This window comes from Lucilia cuprina, chromosome 5 (assembly GCF_022045245.1).
Source record: "Lucilia cuprina isolate Lc7/37 chromosome 5, ASM2204524v1, whole genome shotgun sequence".
Lineage (NCBI taxonomy): Eukaryota > Metazoa > Arthropoda > Insecta > Diptera > Calliphoridae > Lucilia > Lucilia cuprina.
In genome coordinates, this window is record NC_060953.1 from 39,363,471 (window position 1) to 39,383,211 (window position 19,741).

Consider the following 19,741-nt stretch of genomic DNA (forward strand, 5'->3'; position numbering starts at 1 on the left):
GAACTGAACTAGAACTGAACTAGAACTGAACTAGAACTGAACTAGAACTGAACTAGAACTGAACTAGAACTGAACTAGAACTGAACTAGAACTGAACTAGAACTGAACTAGAACTGAACTAGAACTGAACTAGAACTGAACTAGAACTGAACTAGAACTGAACTAGAACTGAACTAGAACTGAACTAGAACTGAACTAGAACTGAACTAGAACTGAACTAGAACTGAACTAGAACTGAACTAGAACTGAACTAGAACTGAACTAGAACTGAACTAGAACTGAACTAGAACTGAACTAGAACTGAACTAGAACTGAACTAGAACTGAACTAGAACTGAACTAGAACTGAACTAGAACTGAACTAGAACTGAACTAGAACTGAACTAGAACTGAACTAGAACTGAACTAGAACTGAACTAGAACTGAACTAGAACTGAACTAGAACTGAACTAGAACTGAACTAGAACTGAACTAGAACTGAACTAGAACTGAACTAGAACTGAACTAGAACTGAACTAGAACTGAACTAGAACTGAACTAGAGTTGAACTAAATCTTAAATAAAACTGATCTTGAAAAAATGAAACGAAAAGTAAATTAATGTAAATCCTATATAAACAACAACTTTAATTTTTTAGTAAATTAAAAAATTTAAGTAAATAAAATTGAGGATTTTTCATTATTATCTTTGCAACATATATTATTGTTTCATTGAAAATGCTACTTTTATTATATAAATCATTGTCTTCTTATTACAAATTATAACCTTAACATTTTGATTATTTGGTTCCCAAAATAAACTAAATCCAATTATGCGTATAATTGTAAATAAACAATAAATTCTTTTTGACACTGAAAACACTTAACAGTTAGCCATTGGCAATTTAAGATAATCCTTTCAATTTCTTTTCTGGTTTAATTTATAAAGAGGAATACTAAGATTTTTATAAAAGAGCAACAAATACGCATTAAGTTGTAAATACAGAAAAGAAAAAAATTTGAAATCATAAACGTTTTTAACACAGCCATGCAAAAGATTTGGTCCTTAAACAAACATACATCATCTCAGAAAAAAAAGAGGGATAAAACTGTCTGACCATTCATGTTAACATTAATTGACAATTGATTACAATCAATTGGGTTGACAAGCCAACCAACACCAAACAGCACCACCCATTCGACAACTGAAATCAAAGAAAATACCATAAAAACATTAAATAAAAATACGGAAAAAACTGAAACGCGGAACTAAAAAAAAACAAACATCAGTATATGACAGAAAATGTACTTAAATACACGCTAAATGCGTTGAATTAAAGGATCAGACAGATAACAACTATAAAACAACAATAAACCAAAAGGAAAAAAATATATATTGGAAAATGAACGACAATACAAGCCTTTTTAGCTTAAGTAAATGTGTGGGATTTTTTAGTTGCTTCTCTAGCAAACAGTTAAAGGTCCTGATGATGTTGTGTTGTTAAACACAAATTTTAAGGGTCCCCATATAAAATTAAAAGAAAAAGCAACAAACACGACAAAGAAATAATAAAAAATATCAACAGGATGTTAAGAGAATAAGGAAAGAGTAACAAAATGAGCTTAAGAGCAAATTTCGGAGTTAACTATTTGTTGTAGTCACGGTTGGCATAAGCTTTTCATTCATATTTTCTTTTAATTCGGAATAAAAGTTGGACATGCGCTTAATTAACTTGATTTTAGGATTTTAAAGAATTTTCTATTTTGATTGTGAATATATTTTAATGTTCAAGGGTTCTTAGATTCAGTTTAATTTTGGATGTTTTTGAAAGCGGTTGCTATTTAAATTAAACGTCATAATAATACGAGAGTGTTAATATAATTTTATAAAAAAAGGAAAAAAATATATTATTTGATTTTCTGATGAAAATATAGAAAAACGTTGTGCAAAAAAATAATATGCCGGTTAGTTAAAGCTTAAGCAAAATGCTTTAACGTTTGTTTGTTTTAAGAAGAAATTTAAAAAATCAAAAAAATAATCTAAAGAAAAGAGATAGTTAAAGTTAATGAATATTGTTTTAAAGAATTTTTTTGTGTAAAAAAAAAAATATTTTAAATTTGTGACTTTAATCCACAATTTATTTTTATGTTGGTGATATTTAAAGTATTTTTTATATGACATTTAGTTGCTAGTTTTTTAGATTTTTTATTTCAATTGGATTATGGCTAAGAGCTTAATGGTAAAGTTTTTTGTTTTTTATTTTAATAATTGTTGGTCGTAATAGTTTAAGTGCTTTTGAATAGTTATTTAATTAATTTAATCGGAAGAAATGCTTAAACTGCTTTACAAAAGAATATTATGACATAGTTTTGGAAAAGTTTAATAGTTTAAAACAAAATCAAACATTAATACAAAAGAATAAATTTGGTAAAATTTAATCCTTTGTATATGAAGCTTTTAAAGCATTACAGTAAAGTAATTTCAAGAAGTAAGAATTTGTTAGAATTTCCAAAGATATAAATTTGAAAGAAAATACAATAAAACATTATGAACTAATTGGTTTACTAGATCACACACGGATACAAATCAAGCGCCTCCAAAACCAAAAATTTTTTGCTACAAAGAAAATAAGTAAAACAAAATGCTTCGTAATGTTTTTATCACTCAAAAATATTTGTCCTACACCCACCTATAAGTGTTTCAATTGGCTCAGATTCACCTTATGGGTCGATTTAGCTATGTCCGTCTGTCCGTCCGTCCGTCTGTCCGTCCGTCCGTCTGTCAATAATTTGATGAAATTTGGCACATACTTATCTTTTGGTCCACGGATGAACGCTTTTAAATATGATTGGAATTGGTTCATTATTTCGCCTAGCCCCCATACAACCGTATGCCCTGATTAGAGCTTTTAAGCTCATAACTACTTTAAATATTCCATTATGTCAACAAAAATCTGCAAAATTTAGTTTTATCATGCTTCTCAAAAGCATGTCTAAAAACTGATTTCAACAGACAGACAGACGGACATGGCTTAATCGACTCTATAAGGATCCAGAATATATATACTTTATAGGGCCGGAAAATTATAATATAGAAATTACAAACGGAATGACAAACTTATATATACCCTTCTCACGAAGGTGAATGGCATAATAACACGATTTAATTCTACGTCAATAATTTTGAAGTGGTAGCAAATCCCTCTATCAAAATTTATAAGAATAGAACCATTTACCGCTACTCCCTTATGAGCTTTCTTGAAGAAAATCTTCTGTTTTAAGTCAACAATAGGTAAATATATTCCGGAGTTGTTTAAAAAACTGCTTAAATGCTTGAATATTTAAAAAAAAAATTAACAAGCTGAAACTCTTAACACTGTTGTGAAGATTAAACAAGATATATTAAAGAATCGTCCTAATTCTATGTCTAAATAATTTTAAAAAAAAATTAATTTTAATATTCACACTGCTAAAAATACTTTAAGAAGTTTTTACTGTTCTTCAGTAGAAAATGTAATGTATTGACTCTAACTAAACATAAAATTATATTTATTTGAAATATTTAAAAGTATTTTTAACAAATTCAATTTTGGAATGTTTTAATAAAAAATTTGTTTTATCCTTAATTGACTTTAAAATTAACTCAGAAACTATCATTGCAAATAAAATCAAAGCTTGTAAAATAAAGCCAATTACTTCTACATACATATTTCATTATAATAAATATATGTGTCGTATAAGTGTTAAAATATCACTCATCCGCCCTGTAGTAGAAATAATACTGCAAATAGTCTTGGAATATATTAATTTTTTTATTATTATTTAATCTTAGAATGTTTGTTCTAATAAATGGATGAAATATAAAAGAGAAGCAGGACAGTCGTTATGTCTAAAAGTAAAGGATTGGAATTTCACTATAGATAGTTTTATTACATCAGTCGTATAAACAAAATTGGGATAGGCCAATAAGTAATTTCTTCCTTTTTACTTTCCTTAAACTTTTATGTCATTGAATAAATCCTTTATTTAATCCCTCTATGAAGAGGTAAGCTATAGTCTAGAGTTGTGGACGTAGTGTGATTAAGGTTTTCGAAACTTTTGCCTTTAGATTTCGTGCAAAAACTGTTTTCCACTACATTTTAACAAGTTCACGTATCTTGTCTAATGATCCAGTCTGTATCAAGATAAGATACAATGTAGGTCTTCTCCTGAGAAAGTGGAAAAAGTTTTAATTTTATCCCTTATTTAGAAACTTCTAAATAATTTGTTAAAGGGGTGCCCTAGCTAGTAACTTTGACAAACCCACATTGCCCAGTTATTACTATTAGAAACTTCAATACATATCCTGGTGGTTACTCGTTGACTCGATTCGCAACAAAAACATTTCGAATCTGTATGTAGAATATTGTGTTTCGAAAACTTATTCTTTCGAATCGAAATACGGAGTAACCCCCTGCTTTTTTCGATAATGTTTTGTCCAGTGCTTTTCTCATTAACATAATTCCATAATTATTTGATGTTCTTTTAAACAAAGAAGCGAAGCATTACCCTTAATGCATTTGTTGCAGTTCAGTCTATATTCTGTTCTGCTGTCGAATCTCTGTAGACCAATACACTACTTAAATCTAACCTATTGACGGATTACTGGTATAGAATGTTAGCTTCACCTCTCTACATGTATGTATCTACTTTCAGCCTTTTGAAAAAGCAACATTAAACAACTAGTTTTGATAAATCGCATGCAAAACTTTAAAATTTAAAAATTTTCTAAAAGTTGTCCTTGTTTCTGTTATAGAAATCATTAATGGAGTGCCTGAGTTAACACGAATGTTTGACTAAAATTCATTACGTAGCTATTACTGTCAGTGACCCTGATACATATTTCGGGTTATACATTACCTAGTGCGTTTCTCATTAACAGCAGGTCATATAAGTTAAATCTTTCTACATGTACTAAGAGCAGTTCAATAAATAGCCTGTTCTGTTATCAAATCTTAATAGACCAAACAATAGATTATTTAATTTAAAGCTATTGACGAATCACTAGAATAGACTGTTAGCTTACTATTTTGTAGACTTTTAAAGACTTTCAAACACCAACAGTTTTGCAAGTAAAACGGCAAAATTGGTCCTTAAACTATAAAGTCTTAAATTTTTTTTAAAAACTCTTTAAATGTCACTAACCTTTAAATAAACAGTAATCTTATAATTTATTAAACCAACCCAAAGTTCTGAGTCATGCAATTGTTAAATTTAACTTAAAAAATTAAAAAAAATACATACATTTTATATAATATAATTCCTTTTTACCTTTTATATCTAGAGTACAAGAAAATACAGTCAATTTCCCATGTGACAGTTCTCATATTAAGTAATTCGTAATAAAAATATATTAAAAAAAACACTACTTTCCACATTGTGGCAGGGTATGGTGTTTATTTGTGAATTTGTTGTACAACTATGTATATGAGATCTCGTGTATATTTAATGTGATTGTGCCAGTAAGTGTGTATAAAACTATTGAAAAATGAAAAATATGCAGTTAAATTGTGGTGGTAAATTGTAGAGTAAAGTGGCAGTAACTGCAAACAGCTACAACCACAACTACAGTGGCAAACTAAATATTAAAACAACAAACTAATTTAAATAAATAAAATAAAAACGACCAGAGGAGTGGTTAAGCAGAAACCACAGGCAATAGTTTATGATACAAAAAATAAAATCAATAAAAATAATTACAGTTTTATAATAGAAAAACAAAAAACAAGTACAATACAACAACTTTAATATAGAAAAAGTATACAGAAAAAAGCTAAGTAAATAAAATAAAACACGTAATGTTTTAATAAAAGAAAAAAAAAACCGCAGATATAATAAATACGAGAAAAAAATCAATCAAACTAAATACACAGACAAAAAAAAAAAAAAAAAAGAAACGGAAAGAGGAAAAAGGAAATATTACCAAAAATTTAAGGTAAATAATCGTTATCAACATCATCATTTTGATGATGATTAACATCATTTAAAAAGTTTGTTACACAGTCATCATTATTTTTTTTTGTTGGCTAAAAGTTAATGAATATAAACAGCTAGCAGTACAGAAATAACAAAAAACAACAAAATCTTTTTCACAGTTGGCTAAAAGTAAAACCAAAAACAAAAAAAAATCTATAAATTTTTATTATTAATGTGTTTCTAAATATTTTCTTCGTGTGTCTTCAATTTCTCCATGCTACTAAACGGGCGAGTTGCTATCTAAATGTTTCTAGCTTATGTGTCGGTGCTTGTGTTTTATTTATAACCAAAAAAAAAGTTTATGAAATTAAAAATACATTATTTCAAGCTATAACATATTGTTGTGGTGGTTATTATTGAAAGTCGAGAAAAAAAGTTATAAAACGAAGAAAGAAAACAAAAGAAACAAATAATAAGAAAAAAAATCAAAAAAGAAAAACCTACTAACAGCCTTTATAAGTAACAAATGTGTAAAATATTCATATTGAAAGTGTGCCGTAAATATTGAACAAATCATTGTTATGTTAATAAATTCAATGAAAATATAATTTATTGTCTGCTGTTGCCAGTCTTTCTATTCATGCTAAAGTGCAGACAAGGATTTTTGTTCAAAAGTACGAAAAGGAATTTTTGGTAAGTGAAAAATTGCTTTTCTTTGTGTTTAACTTGATTATCACAGACGTATGAGTGTTATTGATTGTGAAGGTTAATTTGTTAGTACTCATACGTACTGTGTAAAAAATAGGTGTTTACAAACGAAGTAAATACATAAAAATTAGAATTTAATAATATTATTTTATTTTTAATAATCTTTTTCTTTGTGTTTAAGTTGATTATTACAGACGTATGAGTGTTATTGATTTTGAATGTTAATGTGTTAGTACTCATACGTACTGTGTAAAAAATCAGTGTTTACAAACGAAATAAATATATTAAAATTAGAATATAATAATTATAATAATTTAATGCTAAACAGATAGTCAATAGCACGGCAAATCTTTATAGTCCAAATAATAATAGACTATTTAATTCAATATATAGAGAGATCTGTAAACTAGTTCGTATTATCGTTTTACCGGTAGGAATATAAGTTTGTCTACAATTTATGCTGAGGATATTGAACACTAGCTTAGATTATAGAAATTTCTACAATTAATATAAAACACCAAAAATGTTCCGCTTGTATAGAGAAAAAAATAACCTATTGATGTTCTAATCGAAAATGAAAGTTCTTGACTATATAGAAGTCTATGCTCTAGAGTAAAAGGTAGTATATAATCTTATTCTAGCCTAAGTCTTGACCATAGAGCAGCCAATAGTCTGCTATTGACCATAGAGCAGCCTATCATATTGAATATAAAGTAGCCTATAGTCTAGACTATTGAGTATTCGATAGTCTTGAAAAAAGAGTAGCTTTGAATGTAGCGTCTTGATTATTGACAAGTCCAACGTCTTCACATATTACTTTATGGTCTTTAAAATTGAGTTATATTTACTATCTAGTATAGTCTGTAGTCTTGACTATAGAGTAGCATTAAATCTTGACTATTGAGTATTCTGTAGTCTTGCCTATAGAGTAGTATGGACTATAGACTACTGCACATTCAATATTATTGGCTTTTCAAGAGCATAGATTATTGTATAGTAATGGATATAGTGTACTGAATAGATAAGACTGTTGACTATTTTATGGTGAAGACTATAAGTTACTCTATAGTTAAGATTATAGACTGTTGTCAGAACTATAAACTACTGTATAGTCAAGACTATTGGCTACTCATATAGCCATATTTAATTATACATGCAGAACAATATAATGTTCACACATTTTAGACTGTTACTTGGCAATCAAAACTATTGACAGGCGCCGCTATAGATAAGAATAAAGCAAATATATGATAATGACACTTTAGTAAGAACATATAATGTTCTATTGTTTAATAATGGACCGATTTCAACCATTTTCATCCCTGTGCCAAAAAGCATGTTTGGTCAAAATTTCATTAAAATATTTCGAAAATTGCGGCCTGTACCTTGCGCACTAGGTTTACATCACAGCCAGCCAGCCATTCGGACAGACGGACGGACATTTCTTAACCGTTAAAAAAAGATTCTGAATCGATCCGTATACTTTAAGATGGGTATAGGACCAATATTTTTGTGTGTTACAAACTTCAGCACCAACGTATAATACCCTCCTCACTATACTGGTGTAGGGTATAAATATGTAATTGACAGCCATAAAATATAGGACAATTAATTGTTTTAAGATAATTAGCTTTAAAAAATTGCCTTTTGTTAAAACTTTTAATTTCAAAATGACATTTAACCTGCCATTAAATACAGTAACCCAAAGTGACATACATACATGTATTTTTTCCTAGAAATAATGAAAAATGAACATTGAAAAACATATAATAGCAGAAGAAAAAAACGTAAATATATTATGCGATAATGTCAACTATACACATGTCATATTGCCATTTAATGGTGGGCTCATAAAGAGGGTAAAAAAATAAAGAAAACTTTTACAATTACCCTTTAAAACAAAAAAAAACTGTAAAGCTTTACAAATATAAATACGTTCACCATATGTATAAAAAATTATCATCCTTACATTAAAGCCAAATGATAATAGCAGGAAAAGTAGCATTTAACTCGTAACATATCAAGCATTTTTTACTTCAACTAAGGACACTTAACATGAAAATACATATACATACGCAAGCATATGTGTTATGTCTACAAATTTAATGTTTTTAAGTTTTTAAAAAAATCTACAATACTTAAAATGGACACTCATAGTCATTTGTTGATTGTGTAGATAACATACATACAAAATCCGTCACACTTGCTTACTTACACACCCACATTTACACTTTTACTCTACAAAAAACAAAGAGAACATACTTATACTTGGTAAGGAGAAAAAAAATAAATAATTGCATATGCAACAAGGATAATATTTTTATTGTCTTTGTTATTGTTCTTCTACAGCTGGTTCCTCATCATTTATAGCACTCCTTGTTCCTTGTCATGTCTTCATTATTATGTACTACTCACCCTCACCACTGTCATCTTCATTTTCAACACCATAGACAGTCAGTATTGTCTCGCTGTCAATGCTGTTTTATTTGCTTTTATTTCAAATAAAAATGGAACGTAAGAAGAAAACTTGCAAAACCAACATGCTTTTCTTTATCACTTTCTGCATAATTTGTGTGCATTATGTATGAGTTTCCAGAAAATATGCGAGAGTCCGTAGAAGAGGTTTAAATAAAATTTTAAAGGAATTATTTATGGAGCTATGAACAAATTCAAATTTAAAACAAGTAAGAAGTTATAGTCGGGGGAGGCCGAACATATACTACCCTACACTTTTTACAAAAATAAAATATACCTTACCTCAGATATATACTTAAGCCGTTTATTGTTGAATAAAATTGTGGACATTTAAGTGAAATTTTGATGGAGGCTTTTTATAGGGGCTACGGTCATATGAGGACCTTTTATAATATAATTCATGAAAGTCATCAAGTTTAGTATAGAACTTGGTTTTGCAGCTTTTTATCGAGATATGAGTATACTAAACATAATAATGAACTTAAATGCCAAATTCAACGGGTTCAGTTGTATGGGGGCTAGGTGAAATAATAGATCGATATAAACCAATCGACCTGTTGTTTGATTACAAGGTTTGAAAGCCCTATTCGGTTGTTCAGTTGTATGGGGGCTAGGCGATCTTAACCATTTTCAATAGGCTTCGTCCCTGGGAAAATGGAAGATCATATACCAAATTTCATTAAATAATCTTCAAAATTGCGACCTGTTGTTTGATTACAAAGTTTACATGGACGGACGGACGGATAGACGGACATATCTAAATCGACTCAGATGATTCTGAGCCGATTGGTATACTTTAAGATGGGTATAGGATCAGTATTATTATGCGTTAAAAACATCAGCACAAACCCAATATACCCTCCCTACTAAAGTGATGTAGGGTATAATAAGAGCTTACTCAGTCAATATAGTCTATAGAAACACTAGGTATGAGACTTTTGAACAAAACTGACTATAGTCGCTACAATAGTCTACAGTCGGAACAATAAAATAGTTTATTAAAAGATACAATATAATAGAATAAAGGTGAGATAATATAAGTAAATTTTATTATCTACTCGAGACTAAATTGGAGTCTATAGAATAAGTACAATCTAGATTATATTTCTGTCAAGATTAAATTAAATATGATAAGAGTTGATACCATATAGTCAACTATAGTAGAGGCTTAAAAACAAACTATTGTCGATACAAAAGATTGGACATTAGTTTTTATAGATTCTAGTCGAATTTAGTCATCAGTAGACTAGATTATATATTCTACTATATAGAACAAACAAAGCAGACTATAGTCTAGACTACAGATAAAAAAGATTATGGACAAGACTAATAGGTGTGGACTATAGCACAGACTATAGTCTAGCTTCTAGAGGAGAAAATAGTCGGGATTGTAGAATAGACTATAGAACAATCAATAGTGTCGACTATAGAACATATTATAGTATGGACTATAAACAAGATAATGATCTATAGTGTGGACTATAGAACAGACTATCATCTAGACTATAGAATAGTTGACACAACAAGACTATAGACAACAGAACAGACTGTAGTCTAGACTATGGGGCAGACTATATACTATAGTCTATACTAAAGAACTAAAAAAAGTGTAGTCTGTAGAACAAAGTAAATTTTTGTCTATTAAATAGACAGCCTAGAGAATAGACTATAGAAAAGACTATAGTCTAGACTAAAGAAAACATTATAGTCTAGACTATAGAACAGACTATAGTCTAAACTATAGAATATCCTTAGTTCTAGACTATAGAATAGACTAAATTCTGGACTATAGAATAGACGATATCCTAGGTTATAGTACAAACAATAAAACTAGACTATAGAACAAACAATAGTCTAGTCTCAGAATATAGTCTAGACTATAGAATAGACTTTTATCTAGACCATAGAAAAGACTATCCTCTAGACTGTAGAATAGACTATAGTCTAAACCTTAAAACAGACCGTTTATGTTCTAGACTTTAGAACATACTGTAGTCAAGACTATAGATCTTACTGTAATCTAGATTATAGAACAGACAAAAGTCTATTCTCAAATATAGGACAAATTAAATATAAATGCGAGCAGTCTTCGAACCTCGTAAAAATTTGTGAATATATGTGTATAATTGTGCATGCAAACATCTACATATGCATCTGTTTGCATGAATATTTGCTTTTGTTTTTATCATTTGTTCTGTGTGAGTTAAGTGAAGCAGTAAATATTTTATTTAATGTTAAAATGTCAAGGATCTATTTTGTCATTTTTACTAATGCTTTTTCTTTTGCCTGCAATTTGCTCGTCCTTACTAATGTTTTTGTTTCGTTGTTTATTTTTTTTTTTTTTTGTTTTTTTTGTTATGTTCTCTTCTGTCTACATAAGTTGGTATTGTTCTTTTAAATACCCTACACAAGAAGACATTGTGAATTTAGTTTAAATGTATTTCAATGTCATTTGTCTTACAATACATACGTATAATGTTGAAGCAGTGGTGGACTGAAATATCCGGGGGAGAATACGAAACGGCTTTTTATATAGGCTTGTTTCTCTTAATGACATTTAATCCTTTTTCATAGTTATTTCGCTGAATGATTTTTTTTTTTGACATTCACGTAATTTTACAAACTTTGTAAATCTTTCTTAAATAACAAATTGTTCGTCTTTGTTTATTATGAGTGCCATCAACACAGCGAAATAAGTTCTCCATTTACAAATTTTTTTCCCTCTCTCTCTCCATTATTATCAACTATCATAAATACCCTTCATAGATATAGTTTAACTTGTCAAAACATTTCTACTTTTTAAAAGAGAACACATGTTGTCAACTAATTATAACATTATGATAAATTAGCTTGTTTTTTAGTTCGAAAAAAAAGAAAAAATACAAAAAGCTATAATAGTATAACAACTAAATAAATACTAAGAAGGAAAGAGTACAACAAAATAGTGATTTGCAAGGACACTTAAGTGCATACTCTACTCTGTTGTTTGTCAAATATAAATAAATTTTAACACAAGGTTAGATTTTAATTTTTAGTGCAATTTAAATTAAAAAAAGTTGATTCGATTGTTAAAAGGTATATAAAATTAAAACAAATTCATTAAAAATTTATAAATATTTGCAAAAAAGAATTAAAAACTAAAAGCTTTTTGTTTCATTTGTCATTGAACACGGCAAACATTTTAAGGTGGTACTTGGTAACTAACACAATATGGTTTTATAAAAAAATAAGATTAAAAATGCATTTTAAATTATTTGAATATCTTCAAGTTCTTTTTTGTTTTGCATAAAATAGTGAAATACAATAAATTATTAAAGGAAAATGTGAGACTAATAAAAGTTTAAAGAAACTTGATTCTAAGTGAAATAGTAGCTCATGAAATTTGTATATTCTTTATAGGCGTATACTTAATATTTGTGATATCAATATATCACTAACACTTATACGTCTAGGTGTCGTTAGAAAAATTTTACAATATAAAACTTTTCAGCTAAAACAAGAAAGAGTGTTATATTCGAAAATGCCGAATATTATATATCCACCATAAAACCGTATGCCCTAAATAGAATGATTTTCTATAAACGCACAGAAATGTTCGTTAAATTAGTTTTCTGAAGCGGGTAGGGTCAATCATGGACCGGTTCATGTAAAACTCAGTGGAGAGATTGTGATCATAAAAAAACTTTTTTATATCTAAATTTTGCGCTATGCTCCTGGGCCTTATATATGTATATATGGACCGATCTTCATCAAATTAGGAAAATAACTTTTTGCTTGTAAAAAACATACTTATATCGAATTTCTGTGCTTAACTAGTATTTTCAAGTCAGTAATGGGCGTTAAGTTATTTTTGAAGGGACCATATATATTATGGACCGATCCTCATAAAATGTCGAATTTCTTTGATATACTTGCAATTTTAAAATAGATTTGGGCCCATTTGCATGGGGGCTATGCGAAAATATGGACCGATATTGCATATTTCCAATACTAAACAAACCTTAAATATAAGAAATATTTGTGGAAAATTTAATCTTTACTTTACCCTCTAGTTCTTTCCGTTCGGACTCTATCGTGCTGACTCTATCAACAGATAGACGGACAGACGGACAGACATGGCTATATACTTTTGTGTGTCTATGATCAATGAGAATTTGATATATCCTCATGATTGTGGGTATAACTATAACTTCCAAAGAAGTTTATAAGAAGTAGAATTTACTCAATGGAAGTTCTGAAGAAGACTTACAGAAATGATGTTTTTACACAAGATTTTCTTGTTCATTTTGTTTCCAAATTCATTACTTTTGGAAGTTGCAACTTATTAGATTTAAAAAGGGGGGTTGCTTTATGGTTTCTCTAATATGGAACCCAGAACCAAGAAAATAAACATGCATAATCATGAGTCAATAAAAGTATATAAAAGAACCCAATAGTCCCCTCTTTTTCTACATTTCGATAGCTTACTGATTAAAGGAGTAATTTTAACAATTAATACTTTTTTAATGTTTCAAATTAAATCGTTCTTTAAATTTTAAAAGTCCAAAGAGGTCTATGATATTGTTGAAGCATAAGCTAGAATTGTTTTTATTACACTTTTAAAAAGCCAATATACATTATTGGGTCCTCTCGGTTGTGCTTAATTCAAGGACATCTGCAGTGCCTCCTTAATTAATATTAACCCTAAGTAAAGGTGACAAAAATGCTGAAATACCTTTTTCCTGATACTTTTATCGTACATATCGCAGTTTATCTATATGTTCCTTAGAGTATAGTTGATCCCGTTACAGAGCACCCAGTCATCATAAAACTGGTTTAATGATTAGATAAGATTAACAGTGTTTACGTTATTAAGCGACTTCGATGTCTATGTATACCGCTAATGTATACAGTTTGCTATCGAAGCACAAACAAGCGGATTCCAACAAACGTTACTTTTGACAAGTATGCTGCTTATATTCAAGGTTTTTGTCTGATATACTGCTACTGTACTATCGACTAGACATTCCAAGGTTTTAAGTAGGAAGGACGTAAGCTTATTGGTCCATAGGACCGCGTAATAAACTACACCCTGTTTTAGAAAAGGTTTATAAAACAAACAAAATTCCAAACAAAATTTTATTTACAGTTTGTCTATGAATAAGCCATTTAAATTACTTACCAAAAATTCTTTTATATTAATTTATTAAAATTTCTCATTAATTTTAATCTTAAGCTTTAAAATTAAATTCCATTTTATTTGCCAAAAAATCTATTAAAAGAAATAACTTTTTTTATGTTGCTAATGATAATTATTATATAAAGCTATAAAAAATATTAAAATTAAATATTTTGCCCATTACATTAAGGCTAAAAAAGAAGAAAAGAGAAACTCGTTTAAGAAGACTATGAAACAAAAATAAATTTCACAAGTTTATTATTTTGTATTTGTAAGTCGGCTGAAGGCCTAGAGAAGATATTTTTGTTTTTTAATTTCTTGTGGGCTTTTATTTTCAAACATTTTTATGAAGCGAAAAAAAAAGAAAAACAAAAACATTAAACATTTTTATGCATAAAAACACATATTGAAACTTTCGTAAAATAAACATCATTTTAATGTTTTTCCATATTTTTAATGGCTGTGTTGGATAGTTGCAACCCAGCAAAAGAAGAATTTTCTTTGACATTTTGTATCAAAAGGAATTTGTTGGCAAAACCAATATGCGGCCACAGAAAATTAAATTTTAATTTTTTGACAACTAACGTATATTTATAGTATATCTTGCAAACTGTAAAAGCTAGAGTGACCAATTTTTTTAATAGTTATTTTTATTATTTTAAGGGTAAAATAGGCGTGGCATCTTTTATATTAATCAAATGCTAAAATTTTTATATCTGGGAAACTATAAATTTGATATTCATATGAACAGTTAGTGAAAAAAGGCGTATAAATAGTATGCATGACCCTTCAATCCTAAACAAATTTTCAATCGTGTACGAATTTTTTAGAGGTTGCTCATACATACGTCATTTGTGAACCAATTTTGCTGGTTTTAAACTTCTTGAAAGTAGATTTGATAGATTTATTAAAGATTTAGCTCTTAATGTTTTCCAGTCTTTAAAAAGTTGATTTTAACAGATACACAGATAGACATATATTTAATGCTTCAAAGTATGTATACTTTATAGGATCGGGAAATTACAAACGGAATTACAAACCTATGTATACCCTTCTTAAGAATATGAAGACTATTAAAACGAGTTTAATAATTTCAGTCCAACCAAAAATTATGTATTTTTAACCACACGCCTTTTGAGTATGAACGTGTCTATGAACTAGGACATTGACTAGTCTATTGATTAATATGTAAACCATTTCCAGCAAGAATAAAACAAAGTACTTCCAAAAGAATAAACACTTCATGAAGAGCCTTCTGTTTGCCTTCTGTGGAAGTGATCTTTATTAACTTCCAAAGAAGCGAAAATAATCCAGTTTTGTTTAAAATTTCATTTATTAGTTAAACATCCAAAAAAAAGAAAATCTTCCTGAGAATGACTTCAGATGTAGTGACAAGCCTGTGTTAAAATCAATACACTTTCATGTTCTTTTCAGTACTTATAAGGAGTAAATTCTACTTCTTTTTCTCTTCTTTGGAAGAATAGAATATTATACAAACTAGTCTATTCAATAGACAAGTCGGTTCAGTAGTTACTCTGTAAAGACTTGATAATTACTTGCAATTCTAACCACTTACCTCCTAACATACTTTTCAGTCGCTACTACATATCGTTATGATTACATAGAAGCACTTTAATGACGTCTTATAAATAATGTGTTGTTTAAATACTTTCTTATTTATTAGTCAGCTTTTACGTGAAGATATAGAAATTTTAAAAGTTTCTTTCATACGATTTACACCGACTGAGTTTTCTAATTACTTGCCTTCAATGACATCACCATGGTAAAATAATGACATAATATGTTAATGTGTAAGTATTTTTTTTTGTAATTTTACCCCTCACCTGGTAATGAAAGTTTTTGTTGGGAAGTTGGGATAACCTATCAACTATTGAGAAGTCTATGTAGGTATTTGTCTATAATTACTCTATTGTCTAACTTAGGGGACTCAAGGAATATAGAAATTTAATTCTCTATAGAAATTATAATAATAAGAGAAATATTCGCTAATCATTGACCTATATCTTGCTTTGCCCACAAGATATTTTCGGTGACTTTTAAGTCCTTACTAATTGTACTAATGGGAACTATTTGACAATTTGCATTTAGCTATCTGAATTTTCCCACTTCAAAAGTTATACTAAGGAACTGTGAAAATGATTTTAATGACTTTCTAAGAATCGAAAGTCATAAAAAAATATTTTTAGTTATAAAGATTAGAGTTGGAGATTTATGTAAAATATGTGAAATTCCTTTGATAATATTAATATTGTTTAAAATATTATTTAAGCCAAATTATTTTTATTATATAATGTAGTATACATTTGCATTGAACTTCAAAAAAATAAATAAACTGCTTGAGAATGACTTCAGAAGTAGTGAATTTGTAACCCTGTTAAAATCATCACTTCTTCAGATATTTTTCAGTATTTTCATTCAGTATTTTTTTCTTTTTGATGCTTTAGGTTAGGTTAGGTTTATAGGAGGATGTATACTACATCAAATCCGAAAATATACCCCTAGGCCACAATCGAGCCTGTTGTGCGCTCCTTATCATGAGAAAAAAATTGAATGAATTAGTTTTTAGTGTTCAGAAACTCACTTTCCTGAACGTAATTCCTAAGAATTTTCCAATCAGTGTTAGTTAGGAATGTTATTTGCGGAATAACATCACTTCTTAGATACTTGGATTTAACTTCGACAAATGTCTGATAGTGGCAAAGAAAGTGCTCCAGAGTTTCGTTGTTCTCTCCATATGCTCTCCATACATCTGAATCCGTACGTCCAATTTGCATAAATGTGCTCGTATTCCTGTGAGTCCAATCAGAATACATACTTTCATACTAACTTCAGACTTGCTCATTTTGAGGAGATTTTTCGTCTTGCTCTCATCAGGATCGTGGTTTGTGGTTGTACTCACTGTTTCATTATTCCAAGCGGCCTTATGGAATTCTCTCACCCATATTTTTAGTTCAGCCTTTGTTGCGTCGAATTGTTTTGCGTTTGTCAGGTTAACAGCCTCGAGCTCCCTTCTGAGTATTTGGTTAAAGTTTTGTTACAATCCAATACGGTCTTAGATTTAGTTCTATCTCCTGATATCGTCCTAATTGCTTTCTGACTGTCGGTAAATATATTAAGCGCTGTGGGCGCCATATTTATTCTAATCCGATTTACGCATTCCGTTATTGCTCGTACTTCTGCCTAGAAGCTTGTATTATGATTTGGTAAACGGTGGTATATTTCTGCTTCTGGATCTTCAATATAGAAACCCAGTCCCACTTTATTCCCCAATTTAGAGCCACCCGTGTAACAACGGATTCCTACTGGATTTAGAAGTTGTTTTCTTTTTTTTTTTTGCTGGGAAGTTATTTGTAAGGGTGTTTAAATTATACTTAAAGTTTTAAGATTTACACCTCATTTTTAAGAAAAAAGAAAACTAAGGTTTCAACAAAAACTTTTCAAAATTTTATTTCTAAAGCTTTTTAAACTAATAATTACTTTAAAACTTTTTTTAACAAAAAAAGCTTCAAATTCTCGCTTTAAAAACTCCTTTAAGTTTGCTGGGTATTTGTAAAATTTTTATTCCCCCTTTGTAGAGGTTTTTTTTTTGCAGATGACAATGACTGGTTGTGTCATATTGTTTTTATACTAACTTTTTTACTATTTGTTTTTGTTGCTCATAAATGATAAGTGCCAACTGGTTGCTAGTTGTATTCATACAGTAGACTAACGTTTAAATGTTGTCATATTTTTTATTATTTTAAAAATTCTGTGTTGTACGTATCCAGGCAAATTGTGTGCTTTGTCTGCAGCCTCTAAAAAAAAAAGCAAGTCATTTTAGCCTCCATCCTTTTTGCAAGCAAAAAAAAAGGACGAAAGTTGTCAAAAAATTTTTTAAATGTCTACGACAAGTTTTCGTTATGGTTTTTATTTTCTGATTTTATGGTAGTCGGGCTATTTAAGGTTAAATTATAAACGAAAAAAAACACATATTTATATATTTGTAACATAATTAGAACAGGCTTTTTGGAAATTGTGGTTTCATTTTAAATTATGATAACAAGTCTAAGTGCTGGTCCACCAAAAAAAAAAAAAGAAATGAGGAAAAATAAACTTTTATTTGATTTATTGTTGGCAAACTGAATATAGAACTTTTTTGGGAAATAAATATAAAATTTTTACATTTGACATTTATTTTTCTTTGGCATTTTCGAAAGTAATTTGTAAGTTAATCAAGTCAGAGACAACAATGATTTATTTAGTTGACCCAAATCAAATTTATGTAAAAATTTATTATAAATCTTGTTTCACGGACCATTTTTCTTTAGAAATGCCAAACTATATCATTCCGTAATAGTAACATAAATATTATTGTATAATTTTAACTGTTAATTAAATACAAAAATCTAAAGCATATTTTGAGGGATTTTTTCATACAACTAAAATGCAATCTCATTAATGGCTTGTTTAAGATAAACTTAATTATTTACAGAAAACTAAACATGAATAATAATCTCAAACAACTAGCAAATCATCATTACCTATGTTAAAAAACATTTTATTAAAAATCCCTAACAATTAATAAACATTAATTAACTTCCAAAAAAACAATAAAGAAAAAACAAAGAAATCTGAAATATAATTTAAGTATGTTTAGCATAAAATAATCAACATTATTTATAGCATACTTTTAGTTAGTAAATATATTATTCACATTCCTTCAAATAAACACTAAACATTATTTTGCTGTAAATTAAATTAATACTCTTGTAGCCACTATTACACATAAAATATATTAACATAATTTTGTGTAAAATTTTTACACCTAATAACAATTTAAAAAGATAAACAACAGCAGCAGAAGAAGAAACAAAAACTTATAATAATGTTTGTAATACAAAAATCGATACATAAAGAAATATAAAGTGTTAGGAGAAGTTGTGCCAAAGCCTACTAAAAAGCAATATCTATAAATATTATTAAATTATCTTAAGGATATTACAAAGTTTTTATAAGTATTGAAGTTTTTGTTATACGAACAATACATAAATTCTTGCTTTTACCAAATATATTTGTATATAAAAATGTATGTGAATATGAAAGTTTTTATAATACAATAAGACCATTAACATTAACAACGAAAACAACAAACATAATAACAATAATAATACACAAGATACCAATCAATTTATTATGTCAGCACTCATCAAGTTATTTTAGAGTTTTCAATGCCAACCCCATACACAATTTACCCAGGAAATTACCACTGTAACAGTGAGTTTGTTAAGAAGAAAAAAGAGTTGTTTAAAAACATAAATCCACTCTAAGATCAACGTGTTTTAAATATATTCGGTTCTAGCTCATTTCTAGTTCAGTTCTAGTTCAGTTCTAGTTCAGTTCTAGTTCAGTTCTAGTTCAGTTCTAGTTCAGTTCTGGTTCAGTTCTAGTTCAGTTCTAGTTCAGTTCTA

General features: G+C 28.7%; 1 protein-coding gene across 2 annotated transcripts in view; it reads left to right on the forward strand.

Moving 5' to 3' along the window:
* Positions 1 to 5,918: 5,918 nt before the first annotated feature.
* LOC111683879 (CCN family member 2) overlaps positions 5,919 to 19,741 on the forward strand; it is a 96,516-nt gene continuing 82,693 nt past the window's right edge. The window contains exon 1 of one of the 2 annotated variants that reach the window (XM_046952874.1): positions 5,919 to 6,625. The gene's annotated coding sequence lies outside the window, so the exon portion shown is untranslated. Of the gene's footprint in view, positions 6,626 to 14,789; positions 14,801 to 19,741 lie in introns of those variants that run through there. The other variant, XM_046952875.1, reaches the window with a different exon arrangement.